Genomic DNA, 25,655 nt, shown 5'->3' with positions numbered 1-25,655 from the left:
ACAATGACATGATCAGCCCTTGTCTAGACTGTTGAGGAACAACTTACTATTTTATTCCTTTTAGTATTTTTTGTTGTTGTTGTTGCTCAGTTTGTTCTACTTAATACCACTGGTTGAACTCTGTAATCAATACACAATCATTCTTAGGCGTTTAAAAATTAACAGAAAAGTGATCTCTGTTAAACATAGGAGTGGGAATAAGAGAGGGAGGAGATATATAACTTGGCACAGGCTCACTCAGACTTACCTCCAGTGGTGGAACTAGAAATGTGCCAGGGGATTTCAACTCAATCTTATCAAGGAGACATGTACCAATGCCAGCACACTTGGTAAAGTGATAAGTATAAGTACACAACCGATCAAAAAAGATAGGGTAAGTGTAGAAAAGATTTTACAAACAAGACCAGTGTAAGCAAATAATGAAGGATAGAATTAAAAGGGAGAGAATGATCCTGCGGGGGAAGCAGGACACACAGCAGACTCATAGAATGGCAAATGCCCAAAACAGCACTCTGGCCTCAGAATCATCCCTTGGGGCATTCAGATCTGGCTAAAAGGCCCATGAGAGTCTCACAGGCATGGAAAGCCATGACATGGTAGCAAAAACAATCTAAATGAAAGATCCTGGTGAACAAGACCCCAGCAGAAGGAACAGGCCATCAAGGAGGGAGGCACCTTTCTCTGAAGGGAGGAAGGAACCTCCACTGTGATATGGCCTTGACTAAACAAGTTCAGAGTTGGTGAACTCAAGGGACTTCCATAGCCTAGACAGCTCATGGCAAGAGCCTTGGGTGATTGCTGACGCCATAAGTAAGAGTGCCAATTGTTAAATCTACAACAGGAGTCACTGGGTACAGGCTCCCCACGTAGGATCTCTGTCCTTTATGCATTTTACTATGAAACTTAAAAACAACACTACTAGTCGAACAATACCCTATACCTTGTGCAGTTGTGTGCGGGCAGCCTGTTGAAATCCTTGCTTAGTGTATACTAAGTTGATCATCTGTATATGAAGGTAATTGAAAATGAAATTCGATGAAGGACGGGATGGGAGAGGGTGTGGGAGAGGGGAGGGCCGCGGGACGGAGGGAGCCACAACAATACAAAAGTTTCACTTTGTAAATTCACATTTATTGAATAATAAAAAGAAAAAAAAGAATCTTAGGCAGTCAACTGCACTTTGTTCTCTCTTAGGACATCTGTTACAATCTTTATTGAGTCCTAACCATTCTGGATGCTCCATCAGAAAATGCAGGCAAACATCTTCTGCACAGGAACTCTCCGTTTTCCTTGCTGTGATGGAATTAGCCCTTAGCCCGGGACTTGGAGAACGACTGGGAACAAGGTAAGCTGGAACTGCAGTGAGTGTGGAAAAGCTCGCTAGCAGGACCTCCACAAGCATTCTGAACACCCAGGACCAGAAATGGCGATGTGACATTACCCAGGGTCCTGTTCAGACTATCTCCAAATCTCAGATGATTACTCAACCTTATGCTTTCATTTGTCTCCACAGCCCTTATCACAGTGTGCTTTCAAATATTATTGTTGTTGCAAGTTGGTCCAGATCCTCAATGACTTTATGATTTCCCCTCTCCAGATTCTATCTTTTCTGTCATTCACTGACACCAGGACAACTTGCTCATTAAAGCAAAGCAATCGGTTTAATTGTCTGGACTTGAGCCTAGAGATTAGCCAACTATTTCTTAAACTTTTTTTTAATAGTAACAGTAAAACGAGTATACTTCATGCTGATATCTAGAATAAACATAAATGTCTATATAATTGAAACAAATGTTTGAACAATAGTTGCACACTCACACACATTGCACAGCTTGTGACACTGACTTCCATTTATTTTCAATCCTGTTCTATTCTATTTATTATACTATATTCGACTTTGAATTGATAGAACCACTCTAGCAAACTCTTTGGCAGGATTTTCTAAAGGTGAACATAGCATATAATTTGACCCAGCAATTTCACTCTTTGGCTTATACTCAAGATAAATGAGTGCACGTGTCTATCACTGAACTTGTGAAAGAATGCTTTATAGAAGCAATATGAACAGAAGCAATGTTCAAAGACCAAGTGTTAGAAACCACCCAAAGGCTCATCAACAGCAGAGTGGATAAAAGTTGGTATATTCCCATGATGGAGTACTAGAATTAGCTGCAATAATATGGATGAATCCTACATATCATGTTAGACACTAAAGAGTTAATATTAGGGGCACAGCACTCTGGCATAGCAAGTTAAGCCACTGCCTGTGGTGCTGGCATCCCATGTGGGCTCCTGTTTAAGTCCCAGCTGCTCCACTTCTGATCCAGCTCCCTGTTAATGCTTCAGGACAAACAGCAGAGGATGGCCCAAGTGCTTGGGCCCCTGGACCCACACAGGAAACCTGAAATAAATTCCTGGTTCCTGGCTTCAGCCTGGCCCACCCCAGCCATTGTAGCCATTTGGGGAGTGAACCAGCAGACAGAAGATCTCTCGCTAACTCACCCTTTATCTCTCTCTCTCTCATTCTCATTCTCACTCTCTGTAACTCTGCCTTTCAAATAAATAAAAATAAATATTTTTAAAAAGAGTTTATATTATGAGTCTATGTATATAATATGCAAAAGCATCCAAAACTATTACATCCAGCTACAAGTCAGACCAGTGAGTGGCTTACCTTTGTTACCTTTGGAGTAGTGATTTGAAAGAGTCAAGAGGAGAGTACCTGTGGCGCAGTGAGCGAGGCTGATGCTCACAATACCAGCATCCCATTAACAGCACCAGTTACACTCCTGGCTGCTCTGCTTCCAATCCAGATCCCTGCTAATGTACCTGGGAAAGCAGCAGAAGATGGTCCAGGTACTTGGGCCCCTGCACCCATGTGGGAAACACAGATGGAGCTCCAGACTCCTCCATCTGGGGAGTGGACCAGCAGATGGGAAGATCGATCTCTCCCTCTTTCTCCCTCCCTCCCTCCCTCTTTTTCTCCCTCCCTCAATCACTCTGCATTTCAAATAAATAAAAATCTTTTCCAAAGAGCCACCAGAAGGATTTCCAAGAAACTGGTGCCTCTTGAGCTGAGTTCTGGTTGTCTGAATGTGTTCAATTTGTGCAAACCCATCAAGCACAATGCACAGTTTTCCGTAGCTGCATTATCCAGTCACATACCAAACAACGATGTTTCAGTCAACAGCAGACCTCATATATCGATGATGGTCTCATCAGATTATATTATCTAGCAAAGTCATATTAGTCTGTCAATTCCATCTTAGTCTGTGTACCTACTCTCTAATAGTTGCATAATGACAAAATTGCCTACTGGTGCATTTCTCAGAATATATCCCCACAGTTAAGTGATGCATCACTGTACTTCAATAAAACATTAAGAAAAAAATACTGGTCATGGGCCACTAAGTTAGATTCTCCTACTTTTTAATTACTAGTAACCTAAAACTTAAAATATGCTACATTAATTACTAAAAATGCCAAGGAAGGAAATGCTATGACCTATGACATACCAAATATTTAAAATTTACAACAAAGAAATAGAAAACTCAAAAAAGTTTTACTTATGAGCCATTAGGCAATCAAAATAAAGAGAATCCAGAAAAAAAAAAGGGGAACTAACACAAGAATATTCCATCCCTTCATATTTGATTTTAATAACTTTACAGCTGCTTTCAATTCAAATTTTATGGAATTTTTCATATTAATCTATACTTGCTGCCAATCACTGTGTTAAGAAACATACAGTTTTGAATATGCTTACCCGGCTTTTTCCATAGTGTCTAAATCACCAATCTCTTCTTATTGAAGTAGCTAGGAGCAGTTCACTGGTAAGGAAAATATCCGCAAAGCTTTGTTTTATGGCTGTGTGTTTTCAACAGGTCCTTCCCGTTGGAATCAGTTTTGCCCCTGTGGTGTTCTACCTATCACAAGTTCCTGAAAATCTCCAAATTGCTTCAGTGCATCCTGGAGGTAAGAGGAGATGCCACTGAGTCACGGCTGATCGCAATCAACATTTACACATTCAGAAATGAGCACAGTGCCTGGTATTTTAAAGAGACCCAGATGTATTTCTATTCATAACCATTATCTTTCCCCAGCAATGTATAGTTCACAAGCTACACTGCATATTATTTTTGTTTTTCAAACAGCAGATTGTCATACACATATAGAAGGCAGATGTCTTCCAGGATATTTCTTGGCTAACATCTTTATTCCATGATTCCATGAGAGTTTTCTTCAAATTGCACTAAGGGGTAAGATCTCCAAATGAAGGCAGTCCAGCTATCTTGGGAAACTGCTTTCCACTTGAGCTGACCATGTCCATTCATCAGGGCCCACAGAGGCTGTTGCTTGACCACTGTCCCCTCCGTGCAGCACTGTGGAACCTAGAAAGGTCGTTGGGGGCCTTATATCCTCTTCTGAAACCTAGATTGCATCAGTTTCCAAGAATGTCTGATTTTGTCAGACTGTCCAAAACGTCTGCCCAAGTCTCCCTTCTTCTTCACATCTGTCTAAACACAAGGGCAAGAGATATGTTGAGCAAGATGGGAAGCCAAGAGTTGGTGCTGGGTTCTGAGTGCACCTCCAGAGTTAATAGTGAGAAAGACATGAAACAAACTCAACCTGCTTTCTAACTAAGAAGAATTTAAATTTTCTGTCCACTAAAGGTACATTTGAAAAATGAAATCTTTCCATATGGCTCTATTTTCCTCCATACAAAAGGGTTAGCCTGATTTTACTTTAAAAAAAAATAGAGCTCTATGTACATACTGCTGACATATACACGAAAGTCATCTGGAAAAAATACAAGCTACTATAACAAATGGCAAAGGCAGCCAGTCTCATTCTACCGGAACAAATAGAATGAAGGGGAGGTGTGCTTAGTTGACAGAGTGAATGAAGAAAATTGATCTCTTATTGCCCAATCTACCATACTTGAAGGTTAGGAAGTCCTGAATGTTGCATTTTTCACAAAGAGCAAACTTGAAATCTTCAGATGAACTTCTAACAGCCACGGGTGGAACTATTCACACCAGACTGAGTGTTTACATTAGCTATTCCTCCTTAGTTCTTGAGAGAAAGAAAATCCATCCTTCAGTGGAAAGGCACACTTTTAGACAATTTTGGATCTCAAACGGAGAGAATGAACATATTCCATAAAAAGAACACTTAGCTCCTAATGTTCAAGAGATCCTGCTGGACCCTCCCTTTTGTGAGTGTATGGTCATATCACAGTCCAGACGTTTAAGATTATAACAAACTTGTAATAGGACCATAACTCCATTTGGCATATAATAGAGCTGCAAACAAAAAAGTCCCATTTCCTCCAGTGATTTGCCACAGGACTGTATCTTCCCCCTATAATAAAGTCTAGTGGAATCTAGACACCATCTGAAAAGGGGGCAGGTAGGGACAAAAATGAGGGTTATCAAACCCTCTCTTTCATTTGCCATAGAATCAATCCCAAAAGAAAAAAAAAAAAAAACAAGAAGCATTTAGAAGACTGAAGATCATATTTTCAAACATATAGGTTTCTTTTCCAATGTGTCTTTTTTTTTTCATTTTTGGCTAAGAATCAGAACCTTATTTTGGCTGTAATACAGGAAGCTTTTCACAGAGGACCTGGCTTGTACATGGTTTTTAAACAGACTTCAGGGGCTCATGTGCACAATCCCCAGCCTTGGCTCTTAATATCAGACTAATTCCATTTCCTTCCATTCACCACCAAATTCTGCCTCTCTCCATTGCCACCATTTCTTCTACTTTGTTGTGTCTTTTACTTCAGTAAACTCGACACTCTAGTAACTCAATCTCCTGTTCAGTGTCATGGTTGAATCAAATCACTGTCACTCAAAATATAACCCGAGGCTGGAACCACGGTATGGTTGAGTGATCAGGGCAAATATCCCCAAATCTGGAATTTCTGGATTTTCAGTCATTGAGCTATTAAGTGGCTTTAGACAATATCTTTCCTCTGCCTCAAGAGAACAGGTCAAATCCTGTTTGTGCTGACTGGGACCCCAGAGGGTCAGATACCACAGGCCAGGGGAATGCCACGTGCACCTGGGCCTCTCTGTGGGTTGGTATGGGAATTGTTTGTAATGGGATTTAAAAAGCAAATTGGTGACAACAGCACTGACCTCACAAAATGGAGGTGGAAATTTGCAAATACTGGGTGAGCTTAACAAATGTCACTTTCACACCAGGGTAGAAATTGAAAAAGACCAAAATGGAACCATGTTTAAAGATGTTTTACTCACGCAGTAAAAATAATCAGGTTTCCCAAAGAAAATCATTTCCATTCCCACCACTAGCTTGACTTAAACAAGTCTGAAGGCCAATAAAATCACAGAGCTGGTTTACAAGGGTTAGGAGAAATGAAGATTCGAATCCTCCTTAGGTTCAGAAGTTTAAAGGGAAAATCCCAAGAACAGGAAATGACAAATTGCAACGATCCTGACTGTGTGCATGTAGACACACACACACATATATATATGTTAATTCAAGACAAGAACCAGGACTAAGCACATTAGACAAATATTATTAGACAAATAGTAGAAACCTTTCTAAGGATGATGACAGGGAGACACCTGGAGAAGCAGGACTTGTTCATGAATCAGAAGTTACAGATACATGAACATACAACTGGTTGCAGCCAGCTAGCCTGCTGGACATTTGTTGTGCACAGTGAGAGCAGTGTTGAAAGGAACCCAGAGGAGTTGAAACTGGTGTTAGAAAACCATCTGACAAGATCCAGAGCTAAGGCGCCCTGCTCAGAGCTCAGAGCCCTTTGCCTAGCAAATTCCTTCCAAAGGAGAAAGAGGGCAAGCAGATGGCTCTCGGCGCAGTCCTATCACAGAGGAGAACTATCACTCCATACATCTTTGTGGAATTGCATTGTTGAAATAAGCCATACTCCGATGGAAAAGCTGGGAGTTTTCAAATTAGAAGAGCTGCAGAGCTGCCTTGATGAGTCGCACTGCTCGAGCGGAGAGTGGTCCGGGAAGGAAGAGACTCCAGGAGTAAAGTAAAAAGTCTCCCTTGCAACCGATAGTAAAATGAGAGGGAAAGCAGAGAGCAAGAGAGCAATCAAAAGCAAATGGATGTGGACCATTTAAGTAATTGGGTCAAGGGAGAGTAAATGCAGTTCAATTTAGGATGATGTTCAATAAATTGCTTTAAGAAATAACCTAGGGAATACAGGTTAAATGGAACAACCATGTAGGAGATTGATCTGCAGGTCGTAATAAAGAAAATCATTGAAACTACCCGCCCGGGCATTACCAACATTAGTAAAATGGCCATGGCTATCCAAACAGCAGAAATGCAAATAGACCCGCTCAGACCATGAACAGCTGTCCTCACTTATGTGCTGTTCTCTCCTCTTCCTGCGCTAGTGGAAAGTTAGCCATTTTCTAAGCAGCTTTCCAAACCAAATGCTTCAAAATTATTAGAGGCTTCCTCTAATTTCGCTCCAAATTTCCTTTTTCACTTGGAAAAGTCAGCAGTTAAATTCACAGATAAAATGGACAGGTTACAAATGTTGCTTCCCACTTGTTAAATTCTTCAGTGGACCACCAGGGATTGTCCCCAGCCTCGACAAATCCGTGTGTCACAGCTCTCCTCTAAAGAAGATGGGCTAAGGCTCCAAGACAATGCCAGCACTACAGGTAAAACTGATAGGAAATGAAGCTTTGGCCCCCGGAACAGAGGGAGCTGGAAATGACTTGACATTTGTCTGAACTGAAACTTGATTGCTTAAGTTACAGACAAGAAACATTTGGATACCAGCTCATTTCAGTGGGCATTTGCTGAGCCCTGTGTCAGACCCGGTGCAGGGTGCTGGGATTCCACAATGAACAAGCTAAGCTGTCCCCCCTACCCTGCAGTCAATAAAGATGCTTACAGCAGAGCCAACAGGGCGAGAGCAACTTCTGCTGCACACAAGGTGATCACACATGTTCTCTGCACACCTGGTCCAGACACAAATTTGGAACAAGTTTTCAAAACCCAGATATTTAACAAATAAGGAAATGTTTTATTAGTGTCTTTAAGGCCCAACTGAAGGAAAGAGAGGGTGATGAACTCCAATCATTTGGCTAAACAAAAATGGTCTATTCTTGCCAGTAAGACAGCGGCTTGAGCAATAATATTCCAGCCAACTTCCTTTCTCAGCTGGGTCTCACTTTGCCACAGGCCCGGAGGCGTTTACTCTCGCAGACAGCTGGGATCCACCTGAACTCCTGAAAGGACTGGGGTTAACCCAATCAGACTAATTAGCTGTCTGGATTTCACTAGTTGAAGGAAAAACATTTTAAGGGGAGGGAGTATGGACACTGGAGTCTGAGACAAGCCGGTTTGGATTAGTTGTTATTTAGATTTCCTGACCTTCAATCTCCTCATCTATATAATGGGAATAATAGTATTTGGCTGCTGGGTTGTTCCTTAAATGAGGTACTATATATAACACAATGTTTAGCATATCGTAACTCTCACTCTATGTTAAGACCCACACTATACAACCACTCCTGTCCAATGCTGGGATAAATCATCCTCCTACATTCCACTCTATTTAGCATGTCTCTGATGAGAACGTCCTCAGCTTGACACTGGAGTCCACAAGATAGCTGAGTTGGTATCTTCTGCAAAAAATTGCTGGGTCTACGATGGAGAAAGCGTCCCTCTTTCCAGAAAATACTTTCAACGTCACATTTCTCAAAACAGCCTTGGAGAGGAATCTCTTAGAATTCTCTACACTTGGCTTTCGTCAACCAGGAATCATATCCTAGCTATAATGAAAGAACTGGACCACAGAGTGGACATGAAAAGGAAAATGGGGAAAGGATAAATATAAATATATAAATGGTTACTCACATTATAATGAGAAATTCTATAGGAGAGAGGTTGACTGACTAGTCAAAGACACACAGGATTTCAAAAGCAAAACTGAAGTGCAGTGTTGCTCAGTTCCCAGCACTGTGCTCTTCTCTGGAATGAACTGCATTTGTCGTTTTCATCGTCAGAGCTTAACACCTAGAAATACCTCGAGCCTGCAACTCTTGGCAATACCTAGCAACACTCAGTCGCAGTGGGCTTGCAATAATGCTTTTATTGAAATAATCTTAAGAAAGAGCAAATTAAAACCATGGAGCAGTTCAGAACCTGTCCTTAAACCAAACATACATGCCAAAAAGAAGATATCCTGTTCCAAAGTAGGGGGGAAAAGGAGCTATTTTGTTCCAAATGAGCTAAAATATTCAAGTGAGCTCTTCCACTCCTACCCAATCATTATCTTCCAATATTTCTTAAGAACAATTTGCTATCCATTCTCAAAAGCAATTCTCCAAATAAAAGAGATTTCATCATGATTCAAACTTACAACATTTTTTAGTAAAGAAACACCAGATAAACACTAGGAGAGCTAATACCTCAGTGCCAGACAACCAAACAGATGTGATTCCTACCACTTCCTACCTTTCCAAAAGACGTGATTAATGGAGAATTATAGGAATATTCTAATTCTTGTTGAAAAGCTTGATCGATTTATAGGTGCTAGCAGCCAAGCAATAACCAGGTCCATGTTTCAAATCACAGCAGATGACCCAGAATCTGGGTCTCATCAAGATTCTATACTTTGCTACAAGACTGATGCCAAGAAAATTCCCTTCCAGCTCAGTAATCCTTCTTCCTTTCTGGATAAATTCTACATAGCTTTCCTTTTGCTCCTGCCTTGGGTTAAGCTTTCGTGCAGCAGCCTTGTAAATGATTTCTGACTTCAGAAGATTCCTTAAAGTTACACCATGTCTCTGCTCCCACCCTTGGAACCATTTCCACTTTCCACCCAAACAAGACTTCCAGAGAAGTCTCAGCCTGGCATCCATCCCCCCAGAAAGCTGTCTCTGATCTGATCCCTATGTCCCTAGCCTAGGTTAGGTTCTCCTGCCCTGTGTTCTCACAGTACTCCATGTCTCCCCATACCTCATCTTCACACTTTGTTATCAATTTCTATTTAATTACCTGTCTTTCCAACCAAACTGTAAGACTATGATAAAAACATCATTCCCTTGGTACCTAGTAGTTGTAAAGTAAATGAAAGCCTACCAAAGCTTTACCAGCCCTCAAAGTTCAAAATTACATTCAATCTAATGAAGGAAACCACAATACTTTTACTTGAGTAAATTTGTTCTATATTTTAGCCTTCAGTAATTGGACCCTAAGAGAGCATGGCAAAATGTTGGAGATGCTGCCAGCTAGGCCCTGGCCAACTGGATGTGAGTTGAAGACACAGGTGCAGCTTCCAGTTCATGTCATTAAAATGGAAGCTTCTCTACACACTCTTTCTGCCTCCCTAAAGCCTAAAAACCTGGGGACTCAGTTTCCACCTTAAAAAAAAAAAAACTCATTCCTGAGTGCCCTTAGGGAATAAAACCACATGTCTACCCTTGTGGGGAGCAATTGGGACTAGACTGTTACTGGAATTAAGACTTATTCTGTGCATCTGCTCTCCCACAATATGGCGCTGGGAGAGGAGGAAACAGCTTCTACACAGCTGCCTCCAGTTCAAACAATAAGCAGCAGGACCTGCTCCTGATTGGAGGAGAGCAGCGTACTCGGCATGTGGGTAGCAGAGTTGAGATTGGTGGAAGAGGACTATAAAGGAGGAGAGAGACAACATGCACCAGGAACATCTAAGGGGAACATCTATCTGAAGGAACACCTGTGCAGCCCCCGAGAGCGCCAGCCGGCGGTGTGCCGCTCCCCAGCGGAAGTGGGGAATGTGGCAGGGGGAACCGCCCATCCACGGAGGTGGAAGGGACGGTAGCCAACCCGGGAAGAACCAGCAGCAAACCTGGGAAGGGGCGAGCAGACAAAAGAACAGCGCAGGGTCCTGTGTCGTTCCTCCACGAAGACGGGGAGCGACATAATGGTGCCGTGACTCGGATAGGAAGCCTAGGCAGGGTTTAGTGTCGTTCCTCCATGAAGAGGGGGAGCGACATACCCTGACAACTCATTTGTCTCTAGACTAGAAGAAACAAACTAGTCCCTTGTCTATGCCTCTAACTGTAGCTTGCTCTCTCTCTCCCTGCCTCCCCACCCCCTTTCCTCCCTCCCTTCCTCATTCCTTCCATCCCTCTCTTCTTTCCTTTTATTATTTACTATTTAACATACACCTTAATAATTCAAATCAGTATCAAATCCTCATTTTTATAGTTATCTATTTGTTTGAAAGGCAGAAGTACAGAGGGAGAGGATAGAGATCTTTCATCCACTGGTTCACTCCCCCAAATGGCCACAACGGCGGGGGCTGGACCAGGACGAAGCCAGGACAAAGCTTCTTCCAGGTCTCCCATGTGTGGGGGGGGGGAGGGTAGACAAACACTTGCACTATCCTCCGCTGCTTTCCCAGGCACATTAGTTGGGAGCTATATCAGAAGTGGAGCAGCCAGGACTCGAACAGGTGCCCATATGGGATGCTGACACTGCAGACAGAGGTCTAACCTTCTATGCCACAGCATCAGCCCCAAATTCCTGTAGCTTAATTGTTAGAGAAAACATTTTCGAAAATTCGTATTCAAGTATCCAAGCATTTATCATCATTTCTACCATGCATATCAGAAACTCAAAGTTCATTATTTACATAGCTATTATTCGGCATCATTAAACAATTTGTTAGAGTATAACTGTATTTCCCATCTGCACTACAGTGAATGCTTTGTTCACGTAATGGATGGCTGTTCTCTTAATCTGGAGTTGTAGATCAATTTTGGACTAAGTGGTACAAATTGCCTTTCTCAACATCACTTTGGATCCTATGGAGTCCTGAGTACAAGTAGTACATTCAGCCAGGCCTAACGTGCTACACAATTATTGTTAGTCTGCATCCATGACGTTGGAGGCTGCAAGTAGAAGAAATACAACTTATTTTCACAGGGGACTTACAGAATCAGTCTTGAGCCTTCAAGTCACACCTTGCATATTTGAGCTTTCAGAAAGTCAATATTTCACTGTTAAAAATAATAAAACCCCAGGGATCATTACAATGAATCTGGTCCTTCTTGTTCTTTTTCATAATACTGAAGTCCTGAAGTCAGAATACTTCTATTGGCTGGCAAGGATTTTCTCAGCTTTTAAAGCTGTTAATGACACATTCAGCCTGTCATGGGCTGTGAGTTAGACTCCACCTTTGCCATGACTGATTTCCTGCAAGCAGATCCAATGGTTTGTTGAGATCTCCAGGTGTCCCAAATGGGCCAGGTGGAAATAAACCAAATTCCCTTCAAAACACAAACACTGTTACCTATAATCTGCTGGAAGAGATAGACAATATCTCTTCCATGGATAAGCCTTTCTTGTTTATAACCCATTTATGCTCTGGTTAGACCAGAATGGATACCAAATTTCCATAAAGACTTGCCTTCGTTGACAACTGAATCACTTCCTTGGGTGCTTTAACACATGTCATCTTCCCAGCGAGACAGATTTTGTTCACTTGCCTGTCCTTGCAATACTATCTAACATAGTCTACACATTTTACTGATTTATTTATTATAGTCACCCCTATTGGAATATAAGCTCTGAGTACACCTTTTTTTGTGTAGGGCTATACTCCCAAGACCTAAAATAGAATTTGCCATGTGGGAGAGGAGAGAATTGTAGGAAATAATCAATGAACACAGGAGGTCTCTGTCTTGAACATTTGTATTAAGCAACCCAGCCATGCATACTCTGACCCTAGTGCTTGCTCACACATCCTGATGACAACAGCCATGAAAGTTACTAACTAGCTTTTTTATTGTTTTTGCTTTGTCTCATCCATAACCACAGATCAAGGAATTGGCACATAAGATGTCATTATAAGCAACAGCAAGTCTCAACCTAAATGCCTTTGAATTTTTAAAAAAATGTTTTCCTTTCATAATTGAATAGTGTTGGCCTCTGTTATGGGTTGAATTTTGTCTCCCCAAAATGCACTGAAGTCCTACCCTCCAGTACCACAGAATGTGACCTTACTTGGAGGTGGAGTCTTTACAGAGGTGATCAAGTGGACATGCGGTCACCAGAATAGACTCTCTAATCTGTCTGATGGCCTTATAGAAAGAGGAAACATAGACACTGAGACAGACACATGCACAGAGGGAGGTGATGTGAAGACACACAGAAGACAGCCATGTGATGGGAACGATGCATCTATAAGTTAAAGAATGACAAAGACTGCCAGCAAGACCAGAAGCTGGAAGGAGCCAGGATCCATGCTCCCGAGCACCAGCAGAGAGACCTGGGCCCCACCAAACATCCTGCCTCCATAACTGTGAGAAGACAGGTTTCTTTTATTTTCAGACACATAGTGTTTGGTACTGTGTTACAGCAGCCCTGAGAATCTAACACAGTTTCTATTTGCTTTAGTTCATGCCTCAGAGTCTATGATTGGGAACTGTCTTCTAGCTCCCATCTTGGCTGCCCATCAGCAAGCTCCAGTGGTTCTCAGGTATTCCCAAACTGGCCATGAGCAATTTGCGGGGCTTCATGCTTCTTCATACAAAGTGGGGAAGAGTAGCTTTCACAACAGCCAACTGAAGTCCAGGGCTTGAGTCTCATTCCTAACAGAGTCTGATTTGAGTCACATGCTGAAATAGCAAATCAGTGACAGCACCCAAGGAGAAGGAGTGCTGATGGCTTTGCAACAATCAAGCCCTGCTCCTTGAGATGGTAGGGGGGCAAGTACTACCAGTGACCAGCGGAGCCACCCACAGTCCCTCGGCACTCCATCTACTCACTCAAGGCTGCCTACTGTAAACACCTGCTACTCCAGTAGAGGGCTTGTTCTTTTCTTCTGCCCCCAGAATATGTTTGGCCCGTGCATGGAGCAAACTGAAAGTTCCAGAGTCAATGCTTGGAGAAACAACATTCAAGGAATGCTTAGCATGGAACTGGAAGGTAAATATCTCAGCCTGCTCTCTCTTCCCTTCAGACAGCTCTGAGTGATGTCCTACAGGAGCATCCTAGAGTTTCCAGGGGCTTTGAGCTCCAATTACTCATAGTGGTTGGTTAACGTGCTGCCACACAATATCATCGACTGAGTGGTTTATAAACCGTAGAAATGTTTTTCTCACTGTCCAGAGCTCTCAAGGTCAGGGCATCAGCAGACTCAGTGGATGATAAGGGCATAGACAGCCATCTTCTCGCTATGTCCCACATGGAGGGAGAGGACTAGGGAGCTCTCTGGGGCTTCTTCTTTCTTTCTTATTTATTTATTTATTTATTTATTTTTTATTTATTTATTTTGACAGGCAGAGTGGACAGTGAGAGAGAGAGACAGAAAGGTCTTCCTTTTCCATTGGTTCACCCCCCCAATGGCTGCTGCAGCCAGCGTACTGCGGCTGGCGCACCACGCTGATCCAAAGCCAGGAGCCAGGTGCTTCTTCCTGGTCTCCCATGCAGGTGCAATGCCCAAGCACTTGGGCCATCCTCCACTGCACTCCCGGGCCATAGCAGAGAGCTGGCCTGGAAGAGGAGCAACCGGGACAGAATCCGGCGCCCCAACTGGGACCAGAACCCGGTATGCCGGCACTGCAGGCGGAGGATTAGCCTATTGAGCCACGGCGCTGGCCATGGGGCTTCTTTTATAAGGGCACTAACCTCGTGGAAGGCTGCACCTAATCACTTCCCCAAAGCCTCATCTTCTAATGCCAACAGCTGGGGATTAGTGTCTCAACACGAGGTTTGCATATTCAGATTATAGGACATAAGCTTTAACTACATTTCCTCCTCCCCACCTCACTTCCCCACCCCCTACCAGTATTTCTCCCAAATAAATGGCTACTTTTAATTTTTTGTGTGGGATTGGGTTCCAGAAGCATCTAAACCAGGACAACACTAAGTTGTAAACGGGAGGAAATTCAGAGTTCTGTTAGGAAAAAGAAAGGGTAAGCCTAAAAAGTGTCGCAAAGTCGACCAATGAGTTTCCACCATGCTTATGGTTTCTTCTAATTAATTAAGAAGCCAATTATGTGCTTCCCCGCCCCCCCTCCCACACAGGCTTGTTAAACAGATAAGAGCCCATAACTGCCTAGCAGACCAGATGCACACACTGTCTTTTTTTTTTTCCCGGATTCCTTCTCTTACCTGCTATGTTTCTATTTGCAAGTTATTTCTCTTCATCACATCTCTCAAGTTCCCGCTTAATGAAGACTGAATGAAGTCTTTTTTCCTAGAGAGTAAGACCCCAGGAAAGCAGATCATGGTTTGTGGTAAATCCATCTTAAACCTCTTTGCAAGTCTACTGGTAAAAGTTACCAGATGCTCCCGTTCAACACTATTCCCCATCTCTTGATTCTAGAAGACAGCACTAGAGAGGACGATTCCCTCTGGAGTCCTCTCTGCTATCCAGGAATCAGCTCTTTTCATTTTCATCAACTTTATTTTTTTTTTTAATATTTTTTAAATATTTTATTTATTTATTTTTTTGAAGGGTAGAGTTACAGACAGTGAGAGGGAGAGACAAAGAGAAAGGTCTTTCTTCCATTGATTCACTCCCCAGATGACAGCCACGGCCAGAGCTGCGCCGATCTGAAGCCAGGAGCCAGGGGCTTCCTCCTGGTTTCCTATATAGGTGCAGGGACCCAGGCACTGGGGCCATCCTCCATTGCCTATCCAGGCCACAGCAGAGAGCTGGACTGGAAGAGGGGCAGCTGGGACTAGAACCAGCGCCCATATGGGATGCCGGCACCGCAGGCGGAAGCTTAACCTTCTGCGCCATGGCACCGGCCCCCGTCAACTAACTTTAAATATACAATCTTTTTTTTTTCTGGAGGAGCTCACAAATGGTTCCCTCCATGAGGTCAATGTTGCTGAGCCCCCAGTTTGAGCAGCCCAACCTCTCCAGACTATGCCATCATCCCCAGATGGCAGAGAAAGAATCCACAGGAAAGCGCACCGTGTCTGCAGCAAGCAACGGTGGTACTTCACAAGCGCTGCAGGTTGCATCCTTGCACTTCTCCTTTATTCTCTGAATATAAGCAGATGTTAGCCATTCTTCTCATTATCTCAGGATACTGTATAATACTATTATGGTGTCAGGCTATTAGGGGCAGCAAACACTGTACAACAACAGCCGTAATTGAGGCTTAGAGCTGAACTGTAAGTACGAAACCTAACTTCAGGGTGTTTGCAAATGCTTTCTGGAAACAGTTAAAAAAGATGTTTTCAATTGTTCAAACAATGGCTTACCCTGCCAAGATCAAGCAAAAGCTTCTTAAGATATAGGCACAATAAACATATTTCTTAAGATTTTGATTTTTTTCAGCCAGAAGCACAGCAAATCTGTGAGCCAGAAAACCTCATATATGCCACTTCCTGGACTATTCCAGGGAAAACTAATGAAATGCTGCAAAAGTTGTACTAAGCTCTACCGTGATCTCACAGCCACAGAATTCCACTCTTTCTTTTGAAGTTATTTTACTATGATAATAATTATCTGTCCATGAGTCTGGACTTGGCACCCATATATCCCTAGGAATGGGGATCTGGGGTATACAGCAACGGATTCTCTGCAAGAAGTGCCAACATGGAAGGCTGTCCCTTAGTCTTAGCTGAGGCTTTGGTCATCATACACGTGAAGTTATTGGACCTGTCCTCCCACGGTGAATTATAGCCTCAAACATTTGGTGGAGGCACAGTATGATTCTGATGTGCCTGACAAAAAGCAGGAAACCCCAGGTCACTCAATATTGGTTCCAGGCATAAACTGTTAAATGGCAGTTTGAGTCTCCTTTACTGGATAGAATAAAAGAAAACAGAAACTGAACACTTTGAAAAGCACATTCTGAACAGAATCCAGAGGACACAGCATATTCTCCAGACTGTGGGTTATCCAAGTCACTGTTTCCAGTCTGCTCCCAAGGTACTGACTCCAGTGGGGCTTTGGGGTCCTTTGCAATGACTGGAAAGGGACAAGCCTAGCATGTTCATTTGGTTGCTAGCTAGTGACACTGATCAAAAGTTCGATGGGGAAATCCAGAAGAATGGAAGAATTGTAAAATCTCAGTAATACAGATCCTGGAATTCAGAATTTAGAATTGTACTAGCATTATTGTCTTTTGAATGAAATTTATAATGAAACAAAACTGGAAGGCTCCATTGAGGCAGTTTATTCCAGTCTAATTCCATGTGCTTTAGCAGGAAATGGGGAACAGGTAAAGACTAAATATAAATTACTATCATGTATTTGCTCAGAAGGATCCAAAAATAATAATTTTGCCATGGAAACATTATTTATCTAAAAAAACTGCATTTCTTTGAAACTAAATCTATAGCTTAAACATTACATGACCAATTAGGAATAAGGATAAAGTTGGGGAATAAACAATCATTCTGATTTAGTGATGTATGGGCTGTATTAAATGAAATTTAGCCATCAGTATTTTCATTTCTCACAACCAGAACTTATGAATACAAACAGTATTTTAATATTAAAGCAACCCTGCTATGGCCTGGAAAAGCAGTGGAGGATGGCCCAAGTGTTTGGGCAATTGATCTATCACACAAATACTCAGAATGATTATATGAGTGGTATAATTAAACCTGGAAACTGAATTCTTTCAACAAATATGTCTCAAAAACACAAGAGAAACTTGAAGGACTAATATGCCTTAAATTGTTTTATGAATGCCTAATATAGCATAAATGTAAATTAATATTTCATTACAGCACTAGCATTTCTAAGTGATACCACATATAGTTTTTGTTTTTAACTCTCACAACACTGAGTGGAGAAGATAGGGCAACAAGAATTTCAGGAACCAACTTCCCTATAGTCTGGTTATCTCTAATATCATCCATTTGATATGCTCAATGAGTGAGTTATGCTAGTGTAAACTGGCAAATTTGGTAATATTGCATCTTTTAAGTGAGAGCCAACTGGTTATAATGAGAATCAGTCCTGCTGACTGTCATGATGGTGATGGATTCAAATTAATTTTGTAAAATATTCCATTAAATTAAGTATTTAGACCCGGTATTTCTGATTAACAACCAAAATAGTATTTTAGTATATTAGGTAAAATGTTTTTGCTTTGCTGCTAACATAAATATAGCTATAAAGCATAGGGTAGAACAATGTTATACAGATGCCATTTGGCAACAAGAACTACCTTAACGGTATACCGCTACTCCAGCAATATATATATGTATATGTATATACATATATATATAAGCAATATTATATATACATATATATAAGCAATATTATATATACATATATATATACAATATACATTACCGTGAATAAGAATATGCTTCAGTGAGAAATGTTTGACTATAGTATATGCGCTGCTTACAGCCTGTGTAATGTTAAATTATTTACCATCTTTGTGCTTTAGTTTCCTTATATGTGAAATGGGCATATTAACAGCACTTATTTCATGGGAGTAATTATGAGAACCCAATCATAGTAAGAACTCAATAATAGCTGCTTTGATCATCATCATCATTAAAGCAAGACAGTTGATGCCAGGGTCTGCTCCCTGCACATTCCCTCTGATTAGGTAAATTCTATATGGGATTTATTTATTTTTGAAAACTGTAACTGACATATAAAAACTGCTCATATTTATGGGGTACCACGTGTTGTTTTGTTGCATGCATACATCGTATAATATCCAATCAGGATATACTTATCCTTTCAAGCATTTAACATTTAAATGCAGAATTCAAGCAAACCGAACAGCATTTTCATTTTATGAAAACTAAACCTTCCAATTTCACAAATGTCCACATGGTAGTCTTACATTTATCAGCGACATCTTCTGCTGAGGCACAGTATCACACACAGCTTTATAGGGCCTACACTAGCAAAACTCAAGGAAAAGCGAAGCCGAGTTTCAGAGATGAGTGTGAATCCAGGGAGCTCTAGATGCTGCATAAATGCCTAGGGTTACGATGGGGTAGAAAAGGCTGTGGGCTGGACGGTAACAGGAGGATTGAAAAAGATGATGTAACAGGCACAGGTATAGTTTAGGGGTTCCCACCTTTTTTCTGCCTAGGGCCATTTGGATATTTATACTATCATTTATGGACCATACAAAATTATCAGTTTAGGAGCCAGTGTTGTGGCATAGTAGGTAAAGTTGCCATCTGTGATATCAGCATCCCATGGGCATTGGTTCAAGTCTCAGATGCTCCACTTCTGATCATGCTCCCTGCTAATGGCCTGGGAAAAGCCAAGCAAGGTGGACCAAGTGTTTGGATCCCTGCCACCTATGTGGGAGACCCAGAGGCTTCTCCTTATTCCTGGCTTCGGTCTCACCCAGACCCAGCCATTGTGGCCATTTGGGGAGTGAACCAGCAGACAGAAGATATCTCCCTCTCTCTCTCTCTCTCTCTCTCTGTAACTCTAACTTTGAATAATCTTTTTAAAAAATTATCAATTTAAAAATTAGCCTGCTATAGATTTATTGGACTTCAAATCCTGCCTGCAGTTGCAGGGCCAGAACAAATGATTCCATGAGACTTACATGGCCAACAGGCAGGACATACCCCAGCCCTGGAAGATTGTAAAATCCAGAAAACACACAATCCCTACAATACCACCACACCCTTCAGTTTACACCCTTTCAGCACACATCTGCCCAACTGTTTCAACTCAATCCATTGGAGATTTTCTCCAGATGAATAAATCTCCAGATACGAATGGATAATGTTTATTTTATAATAAGCTTTGTAGGATGTATTTGTAGAGGGTATTGAAAGAGGCTTACATACTTTGCAAAACATGTATGTGAAGCATGAAGAAGAGTACTATAGAAACTCTTTAGCACAGATCAGGCAAAACAAATAATAAAATTAGTCTGAGAGTCAGTATAGTACCTATTTGCTTTGAACAGAGTGGTAAACTTGTCAGCAAGTCATTAGGAAAAAAGCACTACTGAAATGAAACTATAGCTCAAAGCATTTGTTATTATTTGAGAAATACTTGAAAGGCTGCCTAGAACTCAGCAAATTGTCAGTGTTGGAATTTTTCCATTACCATCTATAAGAGACTGCAAGACAATCTGCAAGAGGCAACCAGCCTTCAGCTAACAGGACTTTGCACAGCAAGCCCGTAACTAATGTTGCCTTGTTGTTTCAGAGAACCAGCCCAATTAGTGAAAGTGTGAATTAGACAACATTTTTGTGGAATTATAGGAAGATTTGCTAAAAAGTAGTAAAAAATGGACCTGCTGCCTATTTTAATTAAATACACTTTGTAATTAATCTGTTGTTGCTAAACAAAGCGATTGAACAGATGGCATCAGAAGAATCCTTTAAAAGTTATCCTTGGGGCAGGTGTTTGGCACGATGGTTAAGATGCTGCTGGGGAGAGTGCCTGGGTTTGAGTTCTGGTTCCACCTCCAATTCCACCTTCCTGCTAATGTGCACCCTGGGAGGTGTAGGTGACGGCTCAAGTACTTGGACTCCTGCCTCTCAAGTGGGAAACCCAAAATGAGTTCCAGGCTCTTGGCTTCAGCCTGACCCAGCACAGATATTGTGGGCATTTGAAGAAAAAACCAGTAGGTAGAAAACAAAGATAGATTGATAGATGATAGATTGATAGATAGATAGATAGATAGATAGATAGATATAGATAATAAATAGATAGATAAAATCTCCCTCCTCTTTCTTACAAAATAAATATTTATTTAAACATTATTTAAACAAATAAATGAAAGTTTATTCTTTCAATAATCTCAATATTCCTCCCTGGGATCCACTTTTATATATTCATTCACATAGAGTTCTGAGTATTGCTACTGTGGTTGGTTGGCTGATTTTTGTTTGTATGTTTTGATAAGAAAGCAAAAGTCAGGGGCCAGCGCCGTGGCTCACTAGGCTAATCCTCCGCCTAGCGGCGCCGGCACACCGGGTTCTAGTCCCGGTTGGGGCGCCGGATTCTCTCCCGGTTGCCCCTCTTCCAGGCCAGCTCTCTACTGTGGCCCGGGAGTGCAGTGGAGAATGGCCCAAGTGCTTAGGCCCTGCACCCCATGGGAGACCAGGAGAAGCACCTGGCTCCTGCCTTCGGATCAGTGAGATGCGCCGGCCGCGGCGGCCATTGGAGGGTGAACTAACGGCAAAGGAAGACCTTTCTCTCTGTCTCTCTCTCTCTCACTGTCCACTCTGCCTGTGAAAGAAAGGAAGAAAGGAAGAAAGGAAGAAAGGAAGAAAGGAAGAAAGAAAGAAAGAGTCAGGCTCAGTCCAACTTATGCCTTTACCTTCCAATGACACCTGAATTGAAGAGATTTTTAGCTTAGGAAAAGTCTCTTACAGTAATCCACAGGAATGTTTCTGAATAGAGGCAGAACAAAGTTGGAAAGGAAAAAAGGAGACGAGGAGGAAAAAATTGAGGGGGGGAGGGGAGGGGAGGAGAGGGGAGGGGAGGGGAGGGAAGAGCTACAGCAATTCAAGACAGTACTTAAAGAGTGTTCTTGGGAGCTCATGGTTGGAGCTGAGTCACCTAGTTAGAATTGAGTCATCCATCCCAGGTAAAGAAAACCGTGAGGCTTCAAACACACCATTTATATTCAAGAAACTTTACTGAGAAGCTAATATTCACCAAGTATTATGCTAGTATTTTGGTATATGGAACAAATACCAAAAGTAGTATCCTCATGGCTTCTGTCTCCCTGAGAGCCCACAAAATAGTGGGGAATATAAACATAGAAATAAAGGATGAGAGTCTAAGGTAACACCAGTTACTGTCATAGACCAAAATGCTCCAAATTTTGGTGGAGTAACTTAACAGGTATTTACATATTGAGTGTGTAACAATAGGATGCAGCTATTTCTGATCAGTGTACTGGTCTCTGCCAAGAGATGTCCATTCTATCTTGTGAATTCAACGTCTTCAACTTTAGGTTTACAAAGTTATACTAAGAATGCAAACAACCGGCTGGCGCCACAGCTCACTAGGCTAATCCTCCACCTTGCGGCGCCAGCACTCCGGGTTCTAGTCCCGGTCGGGGCGCCAGATTCTGTCCCGGTTGCTCCTCTTCCAGGCCAGCTCTCTGCTATGGCCAGGGAGTGCAGTGGAGGATGGCCCAAGTCCTTGGGCCCTGCACCCCATGGGAGACCAGGAGAAGTACCTGGCTCCTGCCATCGGATCAGCACCATGCGCCAGCGCAGCGCGCCAGCCGTGGCGGCCATTGGAGGGTGAACCAACGGCAAAGGAAAACCTTTCTCTCTGTCTCTCTCACTGTCCACTCTGCCTGTCAAAAAAATTTTTTTTAAATAAAAAAAAAGAATGCAAACAACCAATGTAGGGAATGAAATAAGTCTTATTACCACAGATTCTACAGATACCAAAAAGTAATATATGAACATAACAAACAACTTCATGTCCAAATTATACAACTAAGATGAAAAAAAATTCTTAAAAATATGTTCACCAATACTGACACAAAAGGAAGTAAAAATTTTGAATAGCCCTATGGCTATTAAGTAATTTGAATTTATTCCTTAAAACCTCCATACAGGGACCAGATATGTGGCATAACAGGTTAACCAACCACGTGCAATAACCACATCCATATCAGAGTGCTGATTTCAGTTTTGGCTGCTCTATTTCCAATACAGCTCTTTGCTAATGCACCTGGGAAGGCAGCAGAAGATGGCCCAAGTACTTGGGTCCCTGTCACCCATGTGGGACATGATGTTGGAGTTTCTGGCTTCTGCCTTCGGTCTAGTCCAGCTTCAGCTGTTGCAGCCACTTGGGGAGTAAACCAATGGATGGAAGGTCTCTCTTTCTTTCTCTCCTTCTTTATCATTCTTTCAAATAAATAATAAATAAATCTTTTTAAAAATAAAAGTTTCCCCACAAAAACTTCATAACCATCTGGTTTCATTGGTGAATTCCATCCAATACTTATGGAAGAAAAAATTCCAGTCCAGCACAAAATATTAGAAAATAGAGGAGGAGGGAACGCATCCTAATGCATTTTATGAGGCCAGCATAACCCTAATAGCAAAATTAAATAAAGACATTATTAAAAAGAAAATTACAAAATTTCACTGGGCATTATTCCCATTCCAGCTAGCTGGAAAGGGAACAGAACAATTTTATGTGAGAGGGTTTCCACAGGCCAGTAGGTGGGATCCGCCACATCCATTCACCTTCCTTTAGTCAGAACTCAGTAAATGGCTACACCTAGGAGCAGAAGAGATGGGGAAAGACAATCTCATTATGTGGCCTGCAGAAGAAAACAAAGCAGACTTAATGATGCAAACAACATAATATGATGCATCTATAATAAACGATGTATACATCTTTCACAAAGGAAAGACTGTGACTGGAGAAATGAAAGAATGAATGAACAAACAAATGAATGATTAGGTACCAAAATAAATCAGGGCTCTTACAATTGTCTCTACCTAGCTGCAGAGGCAGTAGAAAGCATGCCAGGAGGAGGACTGGTCTACACATCACTCGTGGGCTCTGCTCAGCGTTAACTTGTGGCTGAAAGGTTGGGTGTGCATTTGCTTTCTGTGGGACTTGGCAGCTCGCCTGGCCTGGAGTTAAATGTCGCGGTCCCAGTTCTACATTAACTTGGTGGTATTCTACTGAACTCAATTAGCCCACCACCGCCCCCTAAATGTGCCTTCCCTTTTGTTTCTTTGAAAGGGTGGGAACAGGAAGGAGTGGGGAACTCCAGAAATATATCCTAGTTGAATTTTATGACAAACACTGTGTGGTCTCCTTGTATACATGAAAAGTTGGTAGAATTTGTTTTAAAAGATAGGAAACTTGTCCCATTTAAATGTAAGCCACATGCCTCCCCTCCACACACTTATTAACTCTCTTCCATTTTCTGTACTGTTTTCCCTTATTTCCATTCCCCATGCTACTATTTTGTTTTCCCCATTTCCTGTCTTGCCCACAAGTCATGTACCATGTTTCCCTCTAAAGAGCCAAAGGGAAGCTGTGCCTTTGAGTAGCTTCTGTGATCCGCCCATATCATCATTGTCTGAAATTACATGTCTCTTTCCTCCAAACACCAGCAGCACCCCTTGAAGAGGAGGTGTATCACCATGGCAAAGAAACCATAGGAAACTGGCTATTTAATGAATATGAGGGCAGAAGAATATCTCCACATCTTTACATCTCTTTTATAATTTCCTCGTGCACCTGACTGCACCTTCATGCATAATGAGCTAGAATTTCCAGCCTCCCCCACCACCTCCAGTGCCATCTCCACCCTAAACATCTCAAAGCTTCCCTGAGACCTTGTGACTACTCCCACCATATGAGAATAACCTTCCAGCTTCCCTGTGCATTTACTTTTTGCTCGTGATGAGTCTACCTGCATAGCAATTTAACCCTTTAGCCATGAACTTGTATTTTATTGCTCCTGATATATATTAGGTCACTCTCTCCATCTAAATTTTTAAGTTCCTGGAGAGAAAGTCATGTGTAATGTTGCTTTGATGCTTCTACAGCTTCAACCACTGCCTTGCACAGGTGTTCCATAAATATATTGAGGGGCCGACGCCGTGGCTCACTTGGCTGATCCTCCGCCTGTGGAGCCAGAATCCCATGTGGGCGCTGGGTTCTAGTCCTGGTTGCTCCTCTTCCAGTCCAGCTCTCTACCGTGGCCCGGGAGGGCAGTGCAGGATGGCCCAAGTGCTTGGGCGCCTGCACCCACGTGGGAGACCAGGAAGAAGCACCTGGCTCCTGGCTTCGAATCAGCGTAGCTCCAGCCATAGCGGCCATTGGTGGGGTGAACCAATGGAAGGAAGACCTTTCTCTCTCTCTTCCTCTCACTGTCTGTGACTCTACCTGTCAAATAAATAAATAAATAAATCCTAAAAAATAAATATATATTGATTTTTTATTTAGGTCAGATACAAGCACAATTGTTAGGGAAAGGCAAACATCTCTGAAAAATCAATACTACCAGCCTTTCATGTCACAAAACACCTGCACTTGAACGGTGTTTCTTGGTACAGTATTTGGATTTCACTAATGGTGAGATGAAGAGGGAACTCATTCCTGAGAAGGGAGGAGGAATGAGGATTCTAACCATAGGTGGAGGAAGTGGAAGTTGGGGAGTTTGGGATTATTCTTTGCACTGATTGTAGGACTATCAGAATTCAGGGAACAAACTGCCTTGCAGTGACTAGAATAGCCAAAAAGGCTTTGTAGAAGGAGAAACACTGAAGATAAATCTAGAAGGAATATAATCTGACTGGGTGGAAAAGTTAGAAAGTGCTTTTCTGTCTGAGGAAAAAGATAATAAAAATAAGGAGGTATGGTGGGGTTTGGTGAGCCAAGGTCTTGAAGAGGATGATGTTGGCTTAGGCCAAGAATTGTTGAGAAAGATGGTGGGGCAGTTATTATGAGGTCCACTTATGGCGAACTTCGAACACCAGGTCTGAGCCTAGGAAGCCATTACAGATTCTCACGATGGGAAAAGTGTCATTTGGGAAAATAAATCCACCCTGGGGAACTGCCACTTATTCTCTAACACTGCTCACCGTTTCCATATACAGTCATCTCAAAAGGACAAGTGTAGTTTGACCAGAGTCCTATTCTTTGTTAGGTCAACCTGAGCCAAAGACCACCTCGATCTGTCCCCTCCGACCTCAGACTAACCTCTTCCTCATAATCCAGTCCTATTGTT

The 25,655-nt window shown here is 42.1% G+C and overlaps 1 long non-coding RNA gene across 7 annotated transcripts in view; it reads right to left on the bottom strand.

Moving 5' to 3' along the window:
* LOC138845182 (uncharacterized) overlaps positions 1-25,655 on the bottom strand; it is a 117,480-nt gene that overhangs the window by 6,686 nt on the left and 85,139 nt on the right. For 4 of the 7 annotated variants that reach the window (XR_016220713.1, XR_011382013.2, XR_016220708.1 and 1 more), the window contains one exon: positions 3,767-3,969. This is a non-coding gene — a long non-coding RNA (uncharacterized LOC138845182). Of the gene's footprint in view, positions 1-2,674; positions 2,830-3,766; positions 3,970-15,129; positions 15,215-25,655 lie in introns of all 7 variants that reach the window. The other 3 variants (XR_016220712.1, XR_016220709.1, XR_016220710.1) reach the window with 3 other exon arrangements.

This window comes from Oryctolagus cuniculus, chromosome 14 (genome assembly GCF_051225735.1).
Source record: "Oryctolagus cuniculus isolate XC-2025 breed Fujian yellow rabbit chromosome 14, ASM5122573v1, whole genome shotgun sequence".
Classification (NCBI taxonomy): Eukaryota; Metazoa; Chordata; class Mammalia; order Lagomorpha; family Leporidae; genus Oryctolagus; species Oryctolagus cuniculus.
The sequence above is the reverse complement of the archived record's forward strand: the minus strand, read 5'-3'. Positions and strand labels throughout refer to the sequence as shown.